The sequence below is a fragment of the Dermacentor andersoni genome, chromosome 7 (genome assembly GCF_023375885.2).
Source record: "Dermacentor andersoni chromosome 7, qqDerAnde1_hic_scaffold, whole genome shotgun sequence".
Taxonomy (NCBI): Eukaryota; Metazoa; Arthropoda; class Arachnida; order Ixodida; family Ixodidae; genus Dermacentor; species Dermacentor andersoni.
This window is the reverse complement of record NC_092820.1, coordinates 39,103,606-39,121,690: the sequence shown is the minus strand read 5'-3', so window position 1 is coordinate 39,121,690 and position 18,085 is coordinate 39,103,606.

Sequence of the window (18,085 nt, the reverse complement as noted above, 5' to 3'; positions counted from 1 at the left end):
GTGCGGTGCTCTTGCATGAGATCAAGGCAGCTCTTAACTCGCCAATACTGAATGTCCGGTGATACGCTTCGTCACATCTGCATTTACGTACAAATGGCTTAAGTTCTTCTATTTCTTTGTATTTAAGGAATGATTCAGAAAAGTGCATTGAGCTCGACACACGCTCAAAGGGTTCCCCAAGAGAGTCTGCCTGGTTTTGCAAGGTATCGCCTTGGTCAGTCACCAGACGCAACGGATGGGTTTGTTGTCCTTGTAGCTTTCTCAAGCCATTCCACACTTTTGCCTCCTGCGTGTGTCAATTATTGCCGGAGAGGAACCTCACCCAGCTTTCTCTCTTTGCCTGACGTCGGGTCCACCTTCCCTGTGATTTAATTTGTTTAAAGTGAATTAGATTTCCGGCATTAGGCGATCTGCTCAATACGCCGCATGCCTTGTTCTGTCTCTTTCACACCTCTTTACAGTCTTCATTCAACCAGGGAACACGTCTTCTTAGTGAACCACCATTCGTCTGTGGAATAAACTTCTCGGCTAAATCAATAATAAAAGCAGTAAAATATGCAATGACATCATCTATAGTAAAATTATTTATAAAATCTGGTGATAAATAAGATGATTCCTTAAAGTGCTCCCAATCCGCCGATGCTAATTTCCATCGAGGAATATGCGGAGCGTTCTCATGCAAAGCTATCAGGTTTAAAATCACAGCGAAGTGGTCACTTCCATACAATTTATTGATCACGGACCATTCTAGGTGAGGCAGAAGAGAAGAAGTACCGATTGCTAAATCTATTGCTGAATATGGTGTTGTGTTGGACACTGTAATACGTCGGCTCCTTGTTAAAAAGGCAGGCACTAGAGGTCAAAAGAAAAATTTCAATTAATTGACCTCTCGCGTCACATCGCGAATCTCCCCACATCGTGTTGTGGGCATTAAAATCACCCACGAGTATGAAGGGGTCAGGAAGCTGATTAATTATGGTGTGGAAATCGGTTTTCTTCAGGTGAGAGTTAGGCGGTATGTATAAAGAGCACACAGTCACCGGTTTGTTAAAAAGGATTGCCCGAACCGATACGGCTTCAAGGGGCGTCTGGAGGGCAATCTGTTGAGAAGCTACAGATTTATCCGCAAATATTGCAACACCGCCGGAGGCGTTAGCCTCGTTGCGGTCTTTGCGATAGATTATGTACTGACGTAAAAAGTTTGTCTGTGTGGGTTTCAGATGTGTCTCTTGAACACACACCAACCTTGGATTATGTTTGTGTAAGAGTTCTTTAATCTCGTCGAGGTTACGTGAAAGTCCTCGTAAATTGCACTGTAGTATTTGTGTTTCCATTATGATAGTGTGTTGGGTGCTGTGTGTTTAAGAGATAAGGATTAGCTCACGGGCCTTTTTCAGGCGCCGTGACGGGAGTTTTGTCTCTTTTGGAGCGATCGAGAGTGCCTCGCCGCTCCTTAGGCGCTGGTGGCGCCGTCTTGCTGGTGGTTGTGTCCATCGCCTCTTGCGAGGCGCTGAGCACGCGCTCTTCCGACCGCTTTGTTTGGCGTGAAAGCCTCGGCATGTTGGACGAGGTCTTTGAGGTCACCTGCCCGGAGGTAGATGGCCCTTTCTGCTGTGTTGGCATAGCAGCGCTAGCTGCAGGCGCCAGGGGGGCGGATGGCGTCACTGCCGCCTCACTGGGTGTGAGTCGGACAGTCGCCGGAGACCGTTGTGGCACAGCCCCCTGACGCGCCACTTCGGCCAATGTGTTTTTTGGCAGGTAGGATACCCGCCTGCGTGCCTCCTTCAAAGTTATGTTTTCCTTTACTTTGATCGTGGCAGTTTCTTTCTTTTTTTTCCAGGATGGGCACGACCGCGAGTATACGGCGTGCTCCCCTTCACAGTTTAGACAATGGAGACTGTTCTGGCAAGCTTCAGAAGTATGTTCGTGGGCACGGCACTTCGCACAGGTTTGACTGCCTCGGCAGGTCTGCGAACTGTGGCCGAAACGTTGGCATTTGAAACATCTGAGGGGATTTGGCACATATGGCCTAACACGGAGCTTGATGTACCCGGCCTCTACAGACTCGGGCAGAATACTCGAGCCGAAAGTCAATATAAGGTGTTTGATCTTGATTTCTTTGCTGTCACGCCTGATCTTTATTTTTTTAACATTTATAACATTCTGGTCACTGAAGCCCTCCAAGAGTTGATACTCAGTGAGCTCCAGCAAGTCATCGTCCGAGACAACATCGGGGCTTGTGCTCATCGTACGGTGCGGGGTTACAATTACTTGGGTTTCCCCAAATGACACTAGTTTGTCAATTTCTCATAATGTTTCTGATCGCGGAGCTCCAAGAGGAGATCACCGCTTGCCATCCTCGACGCCTTATAACATGGACCAAAGACTTCACTCAGTGTCTTAGAAACAAGGAATGGTGAGATTGTTCGTACTGGTTTAGCTGGTTTTTCGGAGTGGATCACGTGAAAACGAAAGATTCTTTTTGCCGACCAAAAAACTGGAATACTTCATCGGTGCGCCCTCTTTTCTGAGAGGGATCAGGAAGCGGAGGGAAGGAGGTTGCCATAAAGGAATTGAATTTTCGGCAATAACGCCAGCCACCCACCGTGCAGCCCTACAAGGGGACGTTACAGGGACTGTAAAAACAGGTCCTGCAAACGCCAGCTGTACGTTATCACATAGCCAAATATGACATAACCGAGGTTGGTTATTCACACAAGGTTAACCCTTGCTGCCTGGAAAAAATTGGAAGTGAGCGGAAGCTAGGAGAATACACGAAAGATGAAAAGTAAGAGAAAGATGAAGATTGGAGGGAGAGAGAGAAGTAGGAAAAGGCAACTGCCGATTTCCCCCGGGTGGGTCAGTCCGGGGGTGCCGCCTACGTGAAGCAGAGGCCAAAGAGGTGTGTTGCCTCCGCCCGGGTACCTTAAAGGTCCGAACACCCGGCATCGGCTCAAACCCCAGGATTCCCCTTTCCCCGGACACGGCTAAGCCGCGTACGGCTACACGCGGGAGGGTCGAACCCTCGTGTGCTCGGGTACGTGGTGTCGTAACGCACCAAACGCCTGCTGACGCAGACGCCCCTGCGTTGAAATAAGTGGTTGTGTGTGCCGCGTCTCTCCTCTGTTCTTCATCTTTGATATGGTTTAGTTCCCAAAATATGGATCAACATAACCAAATCGGAACTCACCTACAGTTCAAAAGTTTACCTTGGAGACTACAGAGACTGAAAAGACATTGAAGACGTGTAACAAGGCGCACACTTGTCGTGCGCTGACGACAATGCATGCCGACGCTCAAGCTCTTGGCCGCAACGACCTTTGTTAGATCATCAGAGCGTTGGCGCGGAAGGAGCTGTTAAGTTTGATCTTTTCGTCCCAGTCTCTAGTGGCCTCGATTGTCCACATCATCCCTGAAGAGACTAAGCAGTCAATGCCAGTACCAGTACCGCCGCAGCCGCATCCGAAAGAAACACGATACGACGCGGCCACCCGCCTTCGCGTTACTTCTCAGTGCTCAGGTAAGGGCCTGGTAACGCCGCAGTTCCGTCGCGAGCCACCTCCGCTGTCGCAAGCCCGTACAACTATCAGTCCACGCAACGCGCTGAAAAAGACAGCTGTGCAGCACGCTCCCGTCCATTGCCCACTCTGCTATACCGTGGAGATTCAAGTCACGTCTAGCGGTGATGCCTATACCATGAGACAGGACTACAAAAATTCGCCCTCAACACTCTCCGCACTAGCAGGAGGAGCGACCTCGTGAGATCGCCGTCTACCTAGTCGCAACGCAGTGGAAACCCTGACGATCATTCCTTTCGCCATCGCCAGGATGATGCTTGCCGTCGTTGTACCGAAAGCGTACTCGCCCATTCGTGGGCACTCCGCCAGCTTGCATCTGGAACAGCAACTTATGGATATGTGGCTGCCGTTCGTCCAAATGCTGAAGACATTCCGCCGTTGACACCGACGCCGCATTAGACATAATGATGACGTAACGACGACTATCCGCTATCGACATATATCACTCAAGGACAGACGATGGCGCCTATGCAAGAGGTGACGGCCCAACGTACTAAGAGCGCGACGACGCGACGTAGCCGTGATCCGACACCGCGACCGACATGGAGCGAAATATCAAGAACCACCATTCCCAACGTTCATCTCGACAGAGTGCCGAGTCCCCGAGAGGAGCTAACTGCTCCGTCATTAGTGTATCTTTCACCGACAAGTTGAAGAAAGTTACGGCTGCCTGGGAAGGCCCCCAATTTCTGAGACCGCAGGACACCGCATTACGCCAATTGGAATCTGGACGGCCAGAATTACTGATCGCGATAGGTCGTACCCTGCCTCTTTTTTATCCCGGAGAAATGTTAGCGTGACGTAGTTCCTGGCATGGAATTCCTGAGCGTACAGGGCACAGTCATCAATCTAAAGGCCAAGTAGATAATGCTGTCCACCAAGCAAGTGTTACCACTGGATATGGTTTTCAGCCGCCACGCCATCAGTCTACTTGATGATCAAGACAGGTCAGGCCTAAATCAGGTTTCCTCATTAATCCGAGTATTCCCAGGAATACGCAAAAACAGCTAAAGGAATCATCCAGCAGTACCAGGACTGTTGTTGATATCATTCATTATTTGACAAACACCAGTTGGAAAATAACGCATAATAACTGGGAAAACCAAACACCACCCACCAAAAGAGGCAGGTCGTACCCTGCCTCTTTCTAATCCCGGAGAAATGTTAGCGTGACGTAGTTCCTGGCATGAAATTCCTGAGCGTACAGGGCACAGTCATCAATCTAAAGACCAAGTAGATAACGCTGTCCACCAAGCAAGCGTTACCACTGGATATGGTGTTCAGTCGCCACGCCATCAGCCTACTTGAAGATCAAGACAGGTCAGGCCTAAATCAGGTTTCCTCATTAATCCGAGTATTCCCAGGAATACGCAAAAACAGCTAAAGGAATCATCCAGCAGTACCAGGACTGTTGTCGATATCATCCATTATTTGACAAACACCAGTTGGAAAATAACGCATAATAACTGGGAAAACCCTGGAGGAAGCCTAAAAGCAGTGAAGAAGAAACTAGGAATTGGCAAGAATCAGATGTATGCGTTAAGAGACAAAGCCGGCAATATCATTACTAATATGGATGAGATAGTTCAAGTGGCTGAGGAGTTCTATAGAGATTTATACAGTACGAGTGGCACCCACAATGATAATGGAAGAGAGAATAGTGTAGAGCAATTGGAAATCCCACAAGTACGCCGGAAGAAGTAAGGAAAGCCTTGGGAGCTATGCAAAGGGGGAAGGCCGCTGGGGAGGATGAGGTAACAGCAGATTTGTTGAAGGACGGTGGGCAGATTGTTCTAGAAAAACTGGCCACCCTGTATACACAATGCTTCATGACCTCGAGCGTACCTGAATCTTGGAAGAACGCTAACATAATCCTAATCCATAAGAAAGGGGACGCCAAAGACTTGAAAAATTATAGACCGATCAGCTTACTGTCCGTTGCCTACAAAGTATTTACTAAGGTAATTGGAAATAGAATCAGGAACACCTTAGACTTCTGTCAACCAAAGGACCAGGCAGGATTCCGTAAAGGCTACTCAACCATAGATCATATTCACAGTATCAATCAGGCGATAGAGAAATGTGCGGAATATAACCAACCATTATATATAGCTTTCATTGATTACGAGAAAGCGTTTGATTCAGTCGAAACCTCAGCAGTCATGGAGGCATTGCGTAATCAGAGTGTAGACGAGCGGTATGTAAAAATCCTGAAAGATATCTATAGCAGCTCCACAGCCACTGTAGTCCTCCATAAAGAAAGCAACAAAATCCCAATAAAGAAAGGCGTCAGGCAGGAAGATACGATCTCTCCAATGCTATTCACAGCGTGTTTACAGGAGGTATTCAGAGACCTGGATTGGGAAGAATTGGGGATAAGAGTAAATGGAGAATACCTTAGTAACTTGCGCTTCGCTGATGATATTGCCTTGCTTAGTGACCCAGGGGACCAACTGCAATGCATGCTCACTGACCTGGAGAGGCAGAGCAGAAAGGTGGGACTAAAAATTAATCTGCAGAAAACTATAGTAATGTTTAACAGTCTCGGACGGGAACAGCAGTTTACGATAGGTAGCGATGCACTGGAAGTGGTAAGGAAATACATCTACTTAGGACAGGTAGTGACTGCTGATCCGGATCATGAGAGTGAAATAATCAGAAGAAAAGGAATGGGCTGGGGTGCGTTTGGCAGGCATTAGCAGATCATGAACAGCAGGTTGCCATTATCCCTCAAGAGAAAAGTGTATAACAGCTGTGTCCTACCAGTACTCACGTATGGGGCAGAAACCTGGAGGCTTACGAAAAGGATTCTACTTAAATTGAGGACGACGCAACGAGCTATGGAATGAAGAATGATAGGTGAAACGTTAAGGGATAAGAAAAGAGCAGATTGGGTGAGGGAACAAACGCGCGTTAATGACATCTTAGTTGAAATCTAGTAAAAGAAATGGGCATGGGCAGGACATGTAATGAGGAGGGAAGATAACCGATGGTCATTAAGGGTTACGGACTGGATTCCGAGGGAAGGGAAGCGTAGCAGGGGGCGAAAGAAAGTTCGGTGGGCAGATGAGATCAGGAAGTTTGGAGGATCAACATGGCCACAATTAGTACATGACCGGGGCAGTTGGAGGAGTATGGGAGAGGCCTTTGCCCTGCAGTGGGCGTAACCAGGCTGATGATGATGATGATGAACTGGGAAAACCAAACACCACTCTGGAAAGGCAGCCTGTACCGAGTTTCGACAAGAGAATGAGAGGCCACAAAGCAACAAGTCGACAAAATACTTCGCGTCAAGATTGTATAGCCAACCAAAAGTCTGTGGGACCCACTCGTGATCTTTATGCCGAAGAATGACGAAACACGCTGGTTTAGCGTCGAAATTGCCGCAACAAAGCCACCAAGAAGGACGCATACCCCGTCCTATGGATGCGTGGCGCACTCGATCGACTCTGCAAGGCAAATTATTTTCGTCCATGGATGTCAAGATTGGCTACTGGAAAACTGAAGCCTTCGAGCAGGACCGAAGAAGGATGGTCTTTATTACGCCAGAAGGCCTCTTAGAATACACGGTCATGCCATTTGGCTTTTTCTCGGCACCTGCAACGTTCTAGTGCGTGATGGCCACAGTGTTGGCTGGCTTGAAATGGCAGAGCTGCCTCGCCTACTTGCAATACGTCATCGTTTTTTTTCTACAAGCTTGTGTGAGCACAAGAGACACTTTGGAACTGTTATGGAGGGAAACGGGTCATCCGGAGTCGCTTTGAAATCGAAGAAGTGCCGCTTTGCGTACGAAGAGTTGTTGTTTCTGGGCAACGTAATCCAAAAGTATGAACTACGCTCCGAGCCACAAAAGGCCGGTGTCATTGCAAAGTTTTAGCATCTCATCGACAATTAGGCAATGCGTAGAATATTTGGGCTTTGTGCCCGCTAAAAGGACTTTCTCAAGAACTTTTCACGCATCGCTGAACCATTGGCTTTTCTCGTAAAATCAGACGTCAAGTTCCGAAATACTGAAATTAATATCTACACAAGTAGCCTGGACCTTTGTGCCGTCCTAGTCAAGAGGAAAGGCGGAATTGAAAGAGTCGGAGCTAAGGCTAGCCGGTCGCCCTCAAAAGTGCAAGCAAGTTATTTGACGACAGAAAAGGAATGTTGCCATAATTTGGGCTAGTGTGAAATTTGGCCCCTGTGTGTATGGCAGACACTTGAGCGTACTAAGTGACCGCAGCGCGTTGTGCTGACTGGCAAACATAAAGGAACCTTCAGGACGCCTAGCCCGGTGCAGCGTAAGAATGAAAGAAGCGGACATCACCTTGAAAGTTCGGACGACACCAATCTGATGCCGACTGCCAGTGTCACGCCCCCATCGACCTGCCGCCACAAGACGAGCAAGTCGACGACGCCTTCCTTCTGTAAAGGGGGTTTATTGGGGTCGTACAGCAGCAGCGACAAACGCAACACCAGCAGGTAGGGTGCAGCCAGAGAGCGAAATGGGTACGAGCCACGCGATGGGCAGCAGGGCTTTTTAGCATGATGTGTGAAGAGAAAGACCCAACCTAATATGACATCTCGTGAACATGATGCAACATGATGTATGCTATGAGATAAAGGACCTCGTGAATTACGACATGAGCGGTGCACGCACCGGTTTGCTCGACGTGCTGCGCGTTGGCAGTCCAAGGGACAGTCCAGAAAGCGGCGTCGTCACTTTTCATATCTTGCTGCAAATACGGGCATATATCGCTGAAAGTGGAGCGCCGGTGTCGACAAGAGTACTTTCAGCAAATCGTTGATGTTCCTTCTATTGCGACTTCAATAATATTTTTCGGGAAAGTGTAAGGCCTTATACATTTCGCTGGCACCGCAGTTCTCGCCTCCTGAACAGCGATTTTTAGTTTTCCTGGCGCAGAGGGCTCCTCCAGAAGTGCAATAGGAAGAGGGAGCGGCGGTAAGGACAGGGTGAACGGCGAGCGGAGAATGCAGTCTCGACGGCAGATGCAGGTTCAAAGGTGTCTCAATAGTTGCGGCGTTGTTGGAGACCTGGCGCATATGGACGCACATTGTTGGGGACGTTCAGTGTAAGTAGGCCACAGTTACGTGCCACGTGTCCAGCACGGTCACAATAAAAACAAATTGGAGGATAGTTTTCCGTGCGTCAATGGTATTGAGGTATGGTATTGAGGTTTCCCCTCCAGCCCAGCCACAATGGTATTGTGGCTGGGCTGGAGGGGAAACGGGGAGGGGCGCAAAAGCGGGCGAGTGGGACCGTAGGTGTGCGGTGCGTGCCTCGTAGCGACTTCGGTGTACGTGAGGGGAGCGGCAGTGGGAGCCTGCTGGAGAGAAGGCGAAATGTGTTCGGCTACCTACTCGTTGATGACATATTTGAGAGCGGCCACCAACGGAGAACTCGACTGGCCGTGTGTAAGTGGAATAAGAGAACGCTGACGAGCCACCTCTTCACGTACGAACTCCTTGATCTGTAGCAGCAGCGAAGTGTGATCCGGGGCAACAGCCAAGCTCAACATTAAAGTGACCTGAGGAAGAGACTGGCGATTATATGCGCGTTGGTGGCGTAGTTCGTCGAAGCTGTGACAGAGACTGACGAGTTCAGAGACCGTCGCCAGATTTTTAGCCACCATCATCTGGAAGGCGTCGCCTTCAATGCCTTTTAAGATATGGTAAATCTTCTCGGCATCAGCCATTGTGATATCAGTGTGGCTGCAGACCTCGACAACATGTTTTATATAACTAGTAAATGTCTCCCCGCACTGTTGCGCACGACCACGCAAACGTTGTTCGGCGCTAAGCTTGCGAATGGCGGGGCGCCCGAATACCTCCGCCACACTAGTTTTGAAGGCCATCCACGTCTGCAGAACACGTTCGTGGTTGTGGTGCCACGTGTTGGCAACACCGTTAAAGTGAAACGACACGTACGCAATTCAGTTTTTTGATATCGTCCCAGTGGTTGTCGCTGCTCACCCTGTCGTAGTCAGCAAGCTAGACTTCTACGTCTTGGTCTTCGGTACCGCTGAAAATGGGTGGGTCGCGTTGACGCAATGGGCTGGGGCAGACAATGGTAGGCACCGGGGAACTGGTTGTGGTGGTCCTTCTTCCACCATAATGAAGACGGGCTGCAGTGTCCGATTGCGAAGTTCCAGATTTCTTGTTGTACCCAGCACCGTCACATATTGCAAAGGGCGTCTATTCGGGTCGTAGAGCAGCAGCGACGAACGCAGCGCCAGCAGGTAGGGGGCAGCCATAAAGTGAACTAGGTACGAGCCACGCGATGGCAACGGGGCTCTTTACCCTTCGGATCTTCGTCGTCACACGAGGAATTCAGATGACTTTGCCTAGCAACAGTAGCGGAATAGAAGCTTAGAACCCTTACTTAGTACTTTGAAGGAAAGGCCGACTTCATCCCAAGCGTATTTAGCCGCGGATTGCCTTCGTTTCAATGTGTTAGCAGTCTTTGGTTACCCTACGCACGTAGATATATATATATATATATATGTTGTAGGAATTTATTACGAACTTTATCGTCGGCACATGACATGAGCATCATTACATGGGGGTTCTTCACTTCATAGCTTGTAAGGACTCATCTTGACATTTATCAGAGCCTTGAGTGTGATCCATCTGCCACGTCTTCGGGGCCTTTTAAAGGTCCTGTTAACTGCTACGAAACACATGGTGGAAGTTGCTCCTGCTCCTTGTTCCCCCATCCTCTGCTCCCCCGCTCTACCTCCTGGAGCTTCGCTCAGGTCGCCGTTTGTGGCAGCGGTCCGCCAACATGCTGCAGAACGTGCCATGTGGCTCTTCTACATATACAATCTCGTCTCCGTCTCCCACTGCGTCTCCATCTTAAATTTTCAGTAGGCCCCAGTGCGATCCCCGTCTATTGAGCTGGCCTTCGCGGTGAAGATGTGGAGGATCGAAGTGACAACTATGACCGGGTCTGTACTGCTAACCGTTAGGACGAGGTCTTGAAGCTACGCCATGTTTCCTTGTATTTTACGGGCGTATCGAAGATTTTGGACGAGATTGACTGCACCGACTGGAGTACATTTAAACAGCAGCTGCGACAAATTTTCGGTACTCCAGCGTTTCGTTCCGACATCGCGAAGGTATTCTATACTCGCAAGCAACTACTCGGTGACTCCTAAACCTGCTATATAGATGATGTACTCGCTCTTTGACAATGCGTCAACGCTTCCATGACGGAAACAGACACAGTATGCCACATACTCAAAGGTATCGAGACCGTCACCTTCAATGCATTGGCCATCAAGTATCGGGCTACCGTCGCTGATGCTGTAACTACATGCCAACGCCTTCACGAACTCGAATATTTACGATTGCCCCCGGACACCCTTGAAAACAACGGCACCGCCGATCTCTTGTTGCGCACAATGGTCCGCGCAATCATACGAGAAGAGCTGCAGTCTCTTGACTCCTCCGCATGTCCCATTCCTTTCCACACCTCCAGTACCATTTTGCGTGACGTTATCACGGAGGATTTGGCGTCCACGGCTGGTACTGCGTATACAGACCCTCTAGCACCCAACCAACATACGCGCACGTACCTGCTGTTACGCCTGCCATGGTTCCATTGACGCCTCCGAAACCGACGCTGGCCCACTTGGGTTGATGTTTACCAACGCACCTAACAAATCTTACTATCTGCAATGGCTTCCGACTTCACCTATCTATTAGTTATGTGGATATTGTTGCCGCATCGGACGTGTTTGTCATAAGCGTCAGCAAGCGGAGCGTCGCGGATTTGACACACTTGAACTGGACGACCTTTCAGCTGAGACCGGTTTCGAGCGTTGTTTTTATGCTCTGCGTCGGGGCCACTCTCCATCACCAGCTGCAGCATCCGAGTCGGCTCCTAGCTACCACGCTGCCATGCCGTCACCCTTTCATGACTCTAGGTCGCCACTTCAACCAGCCTCTTAATTCACCGACCATCACTCGGAAAACTAAACTATGCAGCTGTAGGAGTAAGCGCTGCATTGCGCGACTGGACAAATGTTCCTCCAGTGCGTGTGTATAACATGATATCTGCTTTAGTAGAAGGAGTACACGTGGAAGCATTAGTAGGCACCGGTGCTAGTTTGCCAATGATTCACCGTGATTTGTGTTCGCGTCTCTGCAAAGTTACAACCCCTATAATGGATGTACACTACTTGCTGCTCAAGCAGACGCCATTAGACCGTCCGCCATGTGCACGGCTCGTGTCTGCATTGATTGACTTTTGGTTTATGTAAATTAACAGAGCTGAGTTCGTGTGCCCCAAAGTAATATTAGGACGCGACTTTATTTCTACGCCCGCCGTTTTCATCTGGTGTCAACAACGTGTTCTCCACATGACCGATAGCGCTTATTCGCGTCATGCAGATGACACACCAATCCCTTGTTTGCTGGAGAAGACACAGAGCTCACCCTTTCCATAAGCGATATGTTGCAATAACGTCTGTCATTGCCCGTGGTGATGTTCTCGTACAACCATCTGCATGCGGTCTACAATGAGAGATAGCCTTTGCAACAGTGCTGGTCCAATTTCCCAATGGCTTCGCATTCATATGCACTACAAATTCGAGATCCGAGTAAAAACCTTCATTCCCAAGGGCCATACGTTAGCTTGCGTCACTAAACGAGAGCCTCTCTCGTTGTTTCAGTGGCGACGGCTTCCTCTGTAGCTCCTTCTGTAGGACGTTCTGCATCTCTCGCTGCCTTTGCATCTGGAATCAGTTCCGACCTGACCCCTTCCCAGTCCCAACAGTTGCTTGCGTTGCTAATAGAGCATGTAGCTTCCTTTGATGCGTATTTTACTTCATTGGGACAGACTTCCGTCACCACGCATCGGATGAAGACAGATGTCAGGTTCATCGTTCGCCGTCAACCATATCGCGTATATCTAGCCGAGCGGAAAGTCATTGAAGAAAACGTCGACGAAATGCTGCAACGGAAGATAATAAAACCCTGCGTTAGTCCTTCGCCATTCCCCGTCACTATAGCTCGGAAAAAGGAAAGGTTTGTAGTTCTGCAAATATTACCACACACTTAACATGATCATGCGCAAAGATGGTAAAGCATCGTCTGTGCCGCGCATAGATCATGCCATGAACTCCATGCAGGATGCCGAGTACTTCACGAGCCTTTATATGCGTTTGGAATACTGGCAGATACTTATGCATGATGACGATCAAAAACAGCGTTTTCAACATGAGATGGGCTATACGAATGTGATGCCATTCGACCTCTGCAATTCTCCCGCAACATTCGAACACATGATTGACACCGTTCGGCGTCGCGTAAAATGGAAGTCTTATTTGAACACCTGCAACGTCTGGATGATGTTCTTACCTGCCTTGCCAATGCTCGCCTACAACTGAACACGAAGAAGTGTAATTTTCCAAGAAGACAATCAAGGTTTTGGGTCATATTGTGACCAAGGACGACAATAGTCCTGATCCTGAGAATGTTTCAGCGGTTCTTTGCTTCCCTCGACCTAAAAGCGCCAATGATTAGCGCAGTTTCTTTAATCTAGCTTCTAATTTTTGTCAATACATACTAGACTTCGCCTTAATAGTTGCACCTTTGCAAAAATTACAGTTCTGGTGTTTCCTTTGAGTGGTCTCTCAAGTGCGAACAAGCGCTTACCAATCTAAAAAATTGCCCTCACGTCTGAGCCAGTACTTTGCCATTTCAACGAAAAGTACCCACCCTCCTACATACGGACGCTGGTGGTCATGGCATAGGTGGTATTCTCCTACAGCTAGATATGCCTTTACGTGAGAGGGCCGTCGCGTACGCAAGCCATGTACTGGCAAACACTGTAAAAATTATACCATCACTGAGCAGGAGTGTCCAACTGTCATTTGGCCGCTATAGAAATTTCGACCTTAGCGTCTCAGCCGCCATCTTACCATCGTTACGGACCGCCATGTCTTATGTTGGCTTTCCACGCTCAAGAACTTGGCTGAACGCCTTGGTCGCTGGATTATCGGCTGCAAGAATATGATTTCACTACTATCTACAAGTTTCGTAAAAAGCACCTGGAACCAGATGTGCTTTCTCGCTGCCCGCTGCCTACGGCGCCACGCAATGGTTCCGCTAATTTCTTTAGCGACAAGGTTTCGGCCGGTCCTACCACACCTGTGTTTTCCTTTACTACTATTGACCGCATTCCTTCTAATGACCATGTATCGCTCATGTCTCACCAGCTCGCTGACTCTTACTGTCGACGCACCATAGACCACCTTCAGGGAGCTTTGCGCGCACTCAACGCCCACCTTCGTCGATAGCTGACGCTTTTCAAGCGTGACAACTGCACCCTGTACCGCGATATATATCAGCCTAACGGTCAACACTGGGTGCCTCTTCTGCCTCGCTCTCTTCGCGCTCATGTTCTCAAGGCCTATCACGACGACATGTCTGCTGGTCAGCTTGGTTTCCAGAAAACGTACGAACACATCAAAGGTCGCTTCTGCTGGCGTGACGTATCCGCTAGTGTAGCAAGGTACGTCACTTCCTGCACCTTTGTCAGCACCGAAAGCTCCCGACATCTGCTCAAAGTGGAGATCTGCCACCACTCCCGCGTCCATCGGCATCATTCAAAGTCCTTGATATTGACCTGTATGGTCCTCTTCCCTGGACTCTCACCAGCAGCCGGTCGAAAGCGACAGCAGTCGACCACTTGACACAATACGCCGAAAGAGCTTGTGTGACTTTGCCGTCCGCTTCTCTAGTAGCATCATTTATACTTCAAGCATTAGTACTGTGCCCCGGGGTGCCTCATGTCATCCAGAGTGACCATGACAAGGCATTCCTGTACCAAATCGTATACTGATTGCTCGGAGCTTCCGGCACCACCCACCCGGCGACCTCTAGTTACCACCGTCTAACCAACGGCCTTAGTGAAGGCTTGCATCGCACGCTCTCCAACATTATAGCCGTAAACATTCCATGAGACCATACAAACTGGGATGCCATATTGCCATTCGTGAATTTTGCATATACTACGGCCTTCCACCGCACTACAGGTTACTCGCCATTCTGCTTTGTCCATGACCATTCTCCGACTTCTTCTGTCGACGCCTCTTTCTTCTACGCCCCTGTCACTCCAGCTGCATCGTCTTGTGAACAATATATATCCCGCCTCCTCCACTGTCACGAGCTCGCTCGCACCAACACTGAACCAAGGCAACAGGGCCTCAAAAACCTCTTTGACGCATCTCAACGCTCAGAGTTCTTCCGCCCTGGCGATAAAGTGCTACTCCGGAAACCAGTTCGCAGTCCTGGCTTGTGCGACAGGTTACAGTTTCGGTTCCTAGGAACATGCAAAATCATGCCACAGCCTTATCCCGTTATTCATGGCCTCCAACCTGCTGTTCTTCCAATTGGCCGCTGATGTCACGCTGCCGTGATTGGCCACGTCTCACGTTTGATTCCTTTCACAAGGCCTCCTCCGTTCCTTTAAATTGTGGCACGGCTGGCAGCTCGGGCGCATGGGAAATTAGTGTGCGCACTTCTTAGGCAGTTGTTAATCGTCTGCACATGATCATCATCGCATGAAGTGATACGTCTTCATCGCTTGCGGGGAATCATCTTGGGATTAATCTCTGCCTTGAGCTTGATCGGCCCGCCACGCGTCTTCGGGGAGTATTAAAGGTGCTGTTAATTGCTGTGTCATATTATGCTTGTATCAATGTATCTATGTACCCATCTAACCATCTTCACGCGTAGTTGGGCCACTAGATAGTCTGTGATGGAATGGCAGGCACATCGGACTGATGTGCCCGCCCTAACCGCGCTCAACCATGGGTTGAACTTTCGTCACCGCTTATGTGCCAAAGTATACATACGTGCCTCTCTACGACGAAGCTCTTTCACGTCAATATGTGTCCCTGTAGATATGGGACTGGTTAGGCGTGACTGCTCAAACAAACTCTGATAACGAGTTGCAGGACTCGGTATGTGTCATTCATTCAGGTATCCAAGGCTCATACAAGGCTATTTTTCGCATTCGCAGAGGTTTACACGCTTACCGCTTCTGCCAATTCTAACTCCCCAAGCTTCTTTCTACGGCAGCAGGCTTTCGAGTCACTGTGGAGCGGTGCCAAGACGTCCTTACCATCAACCCCTAGGATAAGCTACGATCACCTCACGAAATATCTCTTCATCAAGTCGCTCACGGCCGACGGCCAAGAGCACGAAGCCCCGTCGCACAGCGTTCCAAACTCCGAGACGTGCAAGGATATTATCTACATCGACAGAGTATGCCAGAAAGAAGTTATCTACGAAAACGGCATTCTACCCATGCTTCGTGAGTGCAACCCACACATGCATTTTGTAGAAGCCAGAAGAATGGGAAGAACTTCCGACGAAGTCCTCGTGGCTTTCTTGGGAACGAAAGTTCTTTTTTAGGTGAAATGTGAAATCGCGATGCTCCAGTGCAAGCCTTTCCGACAAAGAATGGAGGACCGCGCACGCTGTTGCAGAGTTGGACAATAACTGCACTTGTGCCCTACGCACACTGAGGATGTTTGCCATAAATGCTAAACTGTAAACCCTCCGACTTATTATGTGTGCATTCCCAAGTGTTTACTGCGTAGTGGAAGTCATGACGTTGGATCCATTAATTGTGCACTTGGATATAAGCTCAAAATGTCACTCCCCAAGGCTGACAAACCTCCTCCTCCGTCCAAGACTAAGTCTCCTCCTTTGCCGAAGAAGCTGGGACCTCTACCTAAGAAAAAGCAAGATGAATTGGCCTCTTTTATCAGCTGCTCCCTCTAACAACAAATCAAGCTTTTCTCAGGTAAGCTGGGCATCGGCAGCTTCCCACAGCTTACCTAAGCCAAAGCATCCTATAGCCCCCATCTATGGCCTCCTACAGCATTATCACGGAGGAAATCGTGTTCTGCGTAAGCAAATTGTCAACCTCCAAACCCGTTCTCTATGTACAACTACCAGCACTCTATCTGAACCATCTACTGATGAACAACCCAGTATAAATCCTTCCCCTGTCAGTGAGAATGGCGATCACACTTTAACCATGGACACTTCTCCTCCCACTACCATAACCACCAGAAAGTGCAAATCTATTGATGACGCTAGAGACGCTTGGGAGGAACACGATAAGCTAAGTTGTAAACTTGCTGCACACATTCGAAGCTCTAACAATTGCTTTCAGGCCATTGAGAAACGCATGCATGCCATAGAAGCCAAGCTTGAATCCGTTATGACTAGCGTTCATAACCTTAGTACCCATTTAAACGTTCAATTTAGCCAGGATGACGCGCGACTTACCAAATTAATTGGACATTCAATCATATTATTGAAAGACTCGATCGGCTACATCGCCACGTCCCCTAAGCGCTGCAAAATAGTGTGCGATAGTGGAACTGTAGGGGCTTTTCGAAAAAGAAGGCCAGCGTGCCCCAATACATAGCCAATCTCACACAACCGCCCACAGTGATTGATTTACAAGAAACGCATGGTTACGTTAAATTGTCTGGATACAACGCATTCCAGTGCAGAAGATGCGAACGTTGCAATACCGCGATCCTGGCACAAAAGCGCTTGACTATTACTTGTTCCCAATTTGAGGGTATCGCCAGTGATCACGACTTCGTAGACATACTTCCTGAAAAGACCAGGTAGGCTCCTCCTTACAAGCTTAACGTTTACAGCAGCCCCAGCTCCTACACACCACCGTTTCACTACTGTTTTTTCTCGTGTTAAACAAGAAGCTCGGAGAAACCCGCTCCTCATTGTTGGGGATTTTAACTCTTCAAATCCGCTATCGGGTGACACTACATTCACACCTTAAGGACGACTTTTATGGACGCACATTCAGGATCATCAACTCACCCTCCACAATGACTTCGACAAACCAAGCCGCTTAGTATACAATGTCTCCAAAGATGCATCACTAGATTTCACCCTCGCCTCACGGGTTAACTTACCTAAATGGGAAAACCTTCAAATGAAATGTGGTAGTGATCACTACGCCACTGAAATTTGTGTTACTTTCTCTCACAAGCCCTTTCCCACTCTACCTCCTAAACTTACGGATTGGGACAAATTTTGGAAAAGTCGCGCAAATAATTCTCCCCATTCTATACTTGATCTACACCATTGGATCTGTCAACTCCAAACGAACGTGGACAATGACATCATAGATATGCCACCTGATGCTCTCTTTCAAACACCCGATGCTAAACTATTACATATGTGGAATGCGAAGGAATCACTATTAAAGCGGTGGAAAAGACGCCGCCATAACAGCAGCCTTCGCATCCGTCTAGCTTGATTTGATGATGACATCAAAGCATATGTGACCCACCTAGTTAATCAACAATGGGGCAAAGCATGTGAGAGAATGCATGGTAATCTCACTAGTAAAAGGATTTGGCAACTGCTGTGAAATTTTCTGTATCCCTTAAAAAAAATTAAATTATGGGGCTTTACGTGCCAAAACCACTTTCTGATTATGA